Source organism: Scyliorhinus canicula, unplaced genomic scaffold, assembly GCF_902713615.1.
Source record: "Scyliorhinus canicula unplaced genomic scaffold, sScyCan1.1, whole genome shotgun sequence".
Classification (NCBI taxonomy): Eukaryota; Metazoa; Chordata; class Chondrichthyes; order Carcharhiniformes; family Scyliorhinidae; genus Scyliorhinus; species Scyliorhinus canicula.
The window spans coordinates 530,029-538,322 of record NW_024055909.1 but is presented as its reverse complement, the minus strand read 5'-3'; the positions used below and the strand labels follow the sequence as shown (position 1 = coordinate 538,322).

General features: G+C 46.0%; 1 long non-coding RNA gene and 1 other non-coding gene across 2 annotated transcripts; both read right to left on the bottom strand.

The window, feature by feature from the left end:
* Positions 1-2,804: 2,804 nt before the first annotated feature.
* Positions 2,805-6,449, bottom strand: LOC119961302. Its single transcript, XR_005459639.1, has 2 exons — positions 4,394-6,449; positions 2,805-4,092 (listed from the first exon to the last, which is right to left on the bottom strand). It is a non-coding gene; the product is annotated as an uncharacterized LOC119961302 (long non-coding RNA).
* A 439-nt stretch (positions 6,450-6,888) lies between these two features.
* On the bottom strand, positions 6,889-6,961 carry trnak-cuu. Its single transcript has one exon. It is a non-coding gene; the product is annotated as a tRNA-Lys (tRNA).
* Positions 6,962-8,294: the final 1,333 nt, after the last annotated feature.

The window sequence follows — 8,294 nt, the reverse complement described above, 5'->3', positions numbered from 1 at the left end:
CTTGGGAAACAGTTTCTCCCCATCGACACTATCACAAATCCTTCCCCATTTTAAACACCTCTGTTAAATCTCCCCTTCACTTTCCCTGATCTCAGAGGGACAATCCCTGTTTCTCCTGCTCTGAGTCACAGGGACTCGAAACGTTAACTCTGTTTCTCTCAGTACCGATGCTGCCAGAATGGCTCAGTCTTTCCAACATTTACTGTTTTTCTCCCGCTTTTTCCTTCTTCAATCTATCACAAACACTTCATGATTTGAACACCTCATTGAATAGGAATATACAGAGATTGAGATACAGAGGAAAGGAGAGAGAGAGACTGAGAGAAGAACTGAGAGATTTAAAAAAAAGGAAAGTTGAGAAATAGAGGAAACAAGTAACACAGAAAGAATGATATAAAATATAAGGGAGCAGGTTATCAGTTCCCAGCTACAGAGAGCAGAGGGAACTCAGTGACTGATCACAGACACAGCCGGTTCTGTCCGGGAATGGAGACTCTGAACAGAAATAAGCGGGATGTGGAGATGCCGGCGTTGGACTGGGGTGAGCATAGTAAGAAGCCTTACAACACCAGGTTAAAGTCCAACAGGTTTGTTTCAAACACGAGCTTTCGGAACACTGCTCCTTTCTCAGCTGAATGAAGAGATATGTTCCAGAACATATATATAAACAAAGTCAGAGATGCCAGACAATGTTTGGAATACAAGCATTTGGACAGTTGGTAGGATTTTGCAAGTCCAGGCCAGATGGTGGGGGGTGGATGTAATGCGACATGAATCCAAGATCCCGGTTGAGGCCTTGGCTATAAGTTTCTGCTCGGCAATTCTGAGTTGTCGCGTGTCCTGAAGGCCACCTTGGAGAACGCTTACCCAGACATGAGAGGCTGAATGCCCTTGACTGCTGAAGTGTTCCCGACTGGATCTTGGATTCATGTCGCATTACATTCACCCCCCACGATCTGGCCTGGACTTTCAAAATCCTACCAACTGTCCTGGTTTGAGAAAATTCACATCTCTTTAACCTGGAATTACTCCTATCTCTGGATCTGTAAAGATTTGATTACCCGCAAATGCTCGCATTCCAAGCATTGTCTGGCATCTTTGACTTTGTCTATATGTATGTTCTGGAACATACCTCTCCATTCACCTGAGGAAGGAGCAGTGCTCCAAAAGCTCGAGTTTGAAACAAACCTGTTGGAATGTAACCTGGTGTTGTAAGACTTCTTACAGAAATAACCGGCTCATTTGTAAATGTCACCACAATGTGATCTGTGTGACTCTGCCCTGACTCTGTGGGCAGATATAGGCCGCATTGACAGATGGTCCCCCCAGATTGTGGTCCCTGGATTTATTTTCTGTTCAGAAGTGAGATGTGCGGTTTGGAACCGGCAGCAGAGAAACAGGAAGTTGTGTTACCTGAGAATGAAACAGCAGGCGTCAGTTTCATGTTATCACCGTGAACAGTCTTCCTGCCTGTGAGGGTGAACTCACTCTGACAGCATCAAGAACACCCACACAGATTGCTGCCGCTCTCAGCATTACATTCACTTCACTTCCCATTTTAAACATCAAAATATGAGGTTATTTAGATTTTTAACATATTCACTGAGTTGGAAGATGGACTGAGGATTATCACTGGGAGAAATAAGGGGACATTATACTAAATTACATTTTCCTCAAAGGGTTATTAGAAAATAGGAGATTAAAAGTGAGTCAGGGCCAATCAGAGAGAAAGTGGGAGATAGAGAAAGGATTGAGTCTCCATAAATGGGATGTTGGAGGAGAGGTTCAGTGTGTTCGGTGCTTCTTCAGAGAGAGAAATTAAGTGAGTTTAGGCGTTCTCTGAAATAGAAAGGTTAAAGGAGTGAATGTCTGAGAGAAAGATAGAGAGGTGGGAGGTATGTGAAATGAGTGAGTGTGATAGTGGAGAGAGGTTAAGTGAGAATCTGAGAGAGAAGAGAGATGTTCAGTGAATGAGACGGGAGAACAGGTTCACATACCCGAGGATCACTGAGAATGATCAGAATAAGGAGACCACTCAGAAAACAGCCAATAGGAATCTTCAGCTGAACACATCACTCATTCTTAAAGGGACAGTCGGGGCTCTGACACTGCTCAGCTCCCAGTTAAAGGGGCAGATACAGCTCCGATCTTTTCTCTGGTATGTTGATAATTGTTAAAGGCCCGTAGGGGTTAGGTTTATTTAAAAGGACAGAATGTGGGAAGCACACATCAATAAAACTGGGAATTCTTGGACACACACTGGAGCTCCTTCTTTATCCAGAATTGAAACTGTTGTCTAATTGTCGCAGCAGTTAACAGCTGCTATTTTAACGCAGACTTAAACCAATCAATTTTAAGTAGGTTTCTATTCAATTAATTCATTGTGACTGTCACACACACATTTTCAGTCTGGAACCAGCTGTTTTACATTCAATCAAGACCACCACAGTTTTACACCAATCTCAGATTTAATAGCACATTTCAGGCATTTACCTTTGTTCTTCCTGACTCTAAACACAGTTGTAAAGGAGACTCTGAACCATGGAAGAGAGTGGTTGGGACACATTTCTTACATGCCTCAGGATTAACCACACAGCGACTTTGCTGTCAGTGAAGCGAGATGAGAAAGACCAACATGTCATTTGTCCCTCTCAGTGTGACCCTGAAGGACTGTGTCCAGGCTGATGTCCTGTTCCTGCCGTGTGATGCTCCCCAGATTGTCCCTTCTGAGCTCCAGACAGGTGATGTTAAACACTCAGGTGGGAAAGATAAAAATCTGCAACAACGTTTCAAACAAAGCTGATTTACTTCACATTTATTCAGAATAATAAACCTCATCAGCAGATTAAGACAGTCAGACTGAACATTATTCAGTGTCCAGGACATGACTAACAGCATCAATAAGGGTATAATCTAAACTTTGTAGTCGCTTGTGAACTCGCTGGTGTGTTAGCAGGTGGATGACTGAGTAAATCTCTTTCCACAGACATTACAGGTGAATGGCCTTTCCCCAGTGTGAATGCGATGGTGTTTCAGAAGATAAGATTATTGAGAAAATTCCTTCCACAGATGGAGCAGGTAAACGGCCTCTCCCCAGTGTGAACTCTCTGGTGTGTGAGCAGGTTAGATGACTGACAATCTCTTCCCAGATACTGTGCAGGTGAACGGCCTTTCCCCAGTGTGAACTCGCTGGTGATTCAACAGGTTGGATGAACGAGTGAATCCCTTCCCACATACTGAGCAAGTGAACTGTCTCTGCTCACTGTGAACCTGCTGATATGTCAGAAGCTTGTATGAACGTGTGAATCCTTTCCCACTTTCAGTGCAGGTCAATGGCCTGTCCCCTGTATGAAGTTGCTGGTGTATCAGAAGTTTGGATGTATTAATGAATCCCTTTCCACAGTCAGAGCAGGTGAACGGTCTATCCCCTGTATGAAGTTGCTGGTGGTTCAGTAGGGCAGAAGGACGGCTGAATCCTTTCCCACACACAGAGCAGGCGAACGATCTCTCCCCAGTGTGAATACATTGATGTGTCAGCAGATCCTTTTTACATTTAAAACTCTTCTCAGTCAGGAAATGTAAATGGTCTCTTATCAGTGTGAACAAGTTGGTGTGTCACAATGTGGGATGACCGAGTGAATTCCTTCCCACACAGAGGGCAGGTGAATGGCCTCTCCTCAGTGTAAACTCGCTGGTGTGTCAGAAGGTTGTATGAATGGGTGAATCCCTTCCCACAGCCCGCACATTTCCATGGTTTCTCCATGGTGAGGGTGTCCTCATGTCTCTCCCGGCTGAAGCATTGTCCACACACAAAACATGCGTATAATTTCTTCGTGCAGTGAATGGTGCATTACTTTTTGTTGAGGCTGTGCAACTGGTTAAAGCTCTCTCCACAGTTAGTTCATTGGAACACTCTTACTTGGGTGTGCGCATCGGTGCTTTTGCAGTCACACTGCTGAAGCAGAACAAACATTTCTCCTTCCAAATTCAAAGACTGATGATATTCAGCTGCTGATGAATCAAGTGGCTGTCAGATTTCAATGTGATATTTGGTTTGGGTTTTCTGTCGGCCAATCCTTCACATCCAATATCCTGTAAAAGGAGTTTACAAAAACCATCACTGTCAGTCCAGGATAGAAATTCTGAACAGACAATTCTAGTTTCTCTGGAACATTTTTTCCTCTCTTGTTCCCCCAAAGCTGTAAATCCCCGTCCCACACACTCCCCCTCCTCCCTGGGCTGAAATGCAAACCCATCTCACCATCTGCACCATTTCTTTCCTCCACTCCCAGTTTTCTCCCTCCCTCTCCTCTGCCTGGGTTCACTTCTCCAGCTCCTGTCTGCAGACTGACAATAAAACCAATGGGTCTTATTGGGGGGTTTGGGTTCTCACCATTGTCCCCGCTCGCGGCGGCTCTCATTCAGCCTCTGGGAGCACTGCGCATGCTCCGCACAGAGACGACTTCCGGGGGTGGGGCATTCTGACGCCTGCGCGTTCCGGCTTCTGTGCTGGAGATAGGGCGTGTTCATCCGCGCCTGGCATTCCGGGTAAGTCTCATCCGCCATTATTCCATTACTTTGCTCAGGGTGAGTAATTGGTTCCGGCACTTTTGATACAGTTCGGTGTTTGTACCGAATGGGGCGGCCGCATCAGTGTTTTTCTCTCTGATCGGCCCCTGTTAACGACTGTCATCTGTTTAGGGGGCGATATGCAGCAGGGCGCATGCGCGGCCGTCCTGGACCCGGAAGCCGGAAGAGAGAATCTTGTGAATGTCTCTCCTGGGCTGAGAGTGAAAGGCGTTTGGAAATTCCTGTAGAAAGAGGAGGATTTACTGACGGGAACTTCAAACCAAACATCACATCATCATCTGACTGAGTCACTCGATTCATCAGGACCTGAATATCATTAGGAGGTAAAATGGTTTGTTCTGTCTGTGGACAAAGATTTCAGATATCAGAGTGACTGGGAAACTTTTAATGACCATTCTGGGTTAAATATGAGACTAATTACACCGATCACATTGGTAGCCATGATATGAGCACAGTAAGAAGTCTTACAACACCAGGTTAAAATCCAACATGTTTGTTTTGAATCCATAGCTTTCGGAGCTCGTTCCGAGGAAGACTGTATGTCAAAGCTTGCCTGTAGTTCCTTCCTCTTCTCCAACTTCGCTGGGCACCATCTTCTGCATAACTCCTATCTACCTCCAGCATCTCAGCTATTACCCTCTGCTGCTTCAACCTCTCCTCTTTATCCACCCTAGCCTTAAACGTGATCACCTCACCACCGCTTTTAGAGCCTCCCAGACAACTGCCTTCAACACCTCATGAATTGGGTGCTCTAAATGTACTTTTTCTTTAATTAAAAAAATCCAAAAGCCATCACTGTCAGTCCAGGATAGAAATTCTGAACAGACAATTCTAGTTTCTCTTGAACTTTTTCCTGGTCCCACACAAACTCCCTTCTCCCTGGGCTGAAATCCAAACCCATCTCACTATCTGCACCATTTCTTTCCTCCGCTCTCAGTTTTCTTCCTCCCTCTCCTCTGCCTGGGCCTCCAGCTGGTGTTTATGAATCCTCCCCGCTCACCTGCCAGAGTTTCCTTCCTTCCCAGAGATCTGAGTCCTCATTGATGATTTGAGCCCAAACTGGAACCACGCTAAATTGCCTCTTAATTGGGAGAATTTTTTTAAATTCAGGTTCGCAGCTCCACAAGGTGTTTCGAACTCCTCCCACCCATCTCCTTAACAGGATGACGCATTTATTTGTCTGACTAAAAGAATGGTCTCTGATGGCCCAGCGGTTAGCACTGCTGCCTCACGCACTCAGGACCTGGGTTTGATCCCAGCCCCGTATCACTGTCCGTGTGGTGTTAGCACGTTCTCCTGTGTCTGCGTGGGTCTCAGCTCCACAACCCAAAGATGTGCAGTGTAGGTGGTTTTGCCAAGCTAAATTACACTTTAATTGGAAAAAAATAATTGGTTACTCTGAATTTATTTTTAAAAATGATTGTCTCTTTCCTAATTGTCATAATTAAAGGGGTGGGTTTCCCAGGAGATGGCTGACGTTTCAGGGGACATTAAATTAATAATGGACAGAGACTTCCGGTGGCGGCTATGAAGGAGTAAGTCGCACATTTGGTGGCTCCCTCTCTTGTCTGACTTTTGGACCTTTTCCCCCGATTTTCTACCGGACTCGAATTGTAAAGCGGATGTTAGTGGCAATTGTTTGCTGAATTCCCACTTTGGTGCTTGGAGAGAAGGACTAAAAGTGCTCTTAAGGGCAGAAACAATAAGACAGAAAAGGCTTGGGCTGCAGCTGCAACAGGAGACAGCATGGCAGAGGTTCGGACCTCTGCATTGCTGACCCAGCAGTCTATGGAGCAGCTGATGCAAGTCATTCAGGAAGGCTTTGCTACGCAGAAATGAGACTGCTTGGACCCGATAAGAAAGAGAAGAAAGAAAATTGCCTATTGTCACAAGTAGGCTTCAAATGAAATGAAAATCACTTATTGTCACGAGTAAGCTTCAAATGAAGTTACTGTGAAAAGCCCCTATAAGTTTAGAATAATCTTTATCATTGTCACAAGTAGGCTTACATTAACACTGCAATGAAGTTACTCTGAAAATCCCCTGGTCACCACACTCCGGCACCTATTCGGGTACACAGAGGGAGAATTTAGAATGTCCAATTCACCGAACGAGCAAGTCTTTCGGGACTTGTGGGAGGAAACCCATACAAACACTGGGAGAACATGTAGACTCTGCGCAGACAGTGTCCCAAGTGGGAATTGAACTCCGGCACCCTGGTGCTGTGAGGCAACAGTGCTAGCCACTGTGCTACCGTAAACAGTTCAGCTCAATGTTCTCAGATTAAAGAAGCTGAAGCACCCAACGTGGGTCTTGAACCCACGGCCCTGGGATTAAGAGTCCCATGCTCTACCGACTGAGCTAGCCAGGCTGCTTTTCTTAATTTCATTTTGGTCTCCCTTCAGTCTTTTCTGTTCCAAAGAAAACAGCCCCAGTTTATCCAAACTTTCCCCAGAGCAAACATTGACAATTTCTGGCTGATGTTGTTAAATCCCCACTCTGCTCTCTCTGGTGCAATCTTCCTGTGCACAGGAATCTAGCTCTGGTCTAACTAGTCCTGTCCTGCCATTTATCATGTAATCCTTTGCCTTGTTTTCCCTCTAGCTTTCTTCCTCATTCCTCAAGTGTTAAATCATTTTTGTGTCACAGGTAAACCTCTTCCTCATAGAACATAGAACGATACAGCGCAGTACAGGCCCTTCGGCCCTCGATGTTGCACCGACATGGGCAGTCAAAAACTAAAGGCCATCTAACCTACACTATGCCATTATCATCCATATGCTTATCCAATAAACTTTTAAATGCCCTCAATGTTGGCGAGTTCACTACTGTTGCAGGTAGGGCATTCCACGGCCTCACCACTGTTTGCATAAAAAAACCTACCTCTGACCTCTGTCCTATATCTATTACCCCTCAATTTAAGGCTATGTCCCCTCGTGCTAGCCACCTCCATCCGTGGGAGAAGGCTCTCACTGTCCACCCTATCTAACCCTCTGATCATTTTGTATGCCTCTATTAAGTCACCTCTTAACCTTCTTTCTAACGAAAACAACCTCAAGTCCATCAGCCTTTCCTCATAAGATTTTCCCTCCATACCAGGCAACATCCTGGTAAATCTCCTCTGCACCCGTTCCAAAGCTTCCACGTCCTTCCTATAATGAGGCGACCAGAACTGTACGCAATACTCCAAATGCGGCGGTACCAGAGTTTTGTACAACTGCAACATGACCTCATGGCTCCGGAACTCTCACTGTGGCTGCGCTCAGCCAGGAGTAGCACCGCGCATGCTCCGAACAGAGAGGCGACTTCCGGGAGCGGGGCATTGTGACGCCTGCGCGTTCTGGCTCATGTGACGAAGATAGGGCATATTCATCCGCGCCCGCATTCTTGGATGCCGTATCCGCCATTATTCCATTACATTCCTCAATGTGATAACTTGGTTCCGGCACTTCTGATACAGTTCGGTGTTTGTACCGAATGTGGCGGCTGCATCGGTGTTTTTCTCTCTGATCGGCCCCTGTTAACGGCTGTCATCTGTTTAGGGGGTGATATGCCGCAGAGCACATGCGCAGCCGCCATCTTTCTCAGCTGAATGTGCAGCAGGGCGCATGCGCGGCCGTCCTGGACCCGGAAGCCGGAAGAGAGAACCTTGTGAATTTCTCTCCTGGACTGAGAGTGAAATTCCTTTGGAAACTCTTCTAGAA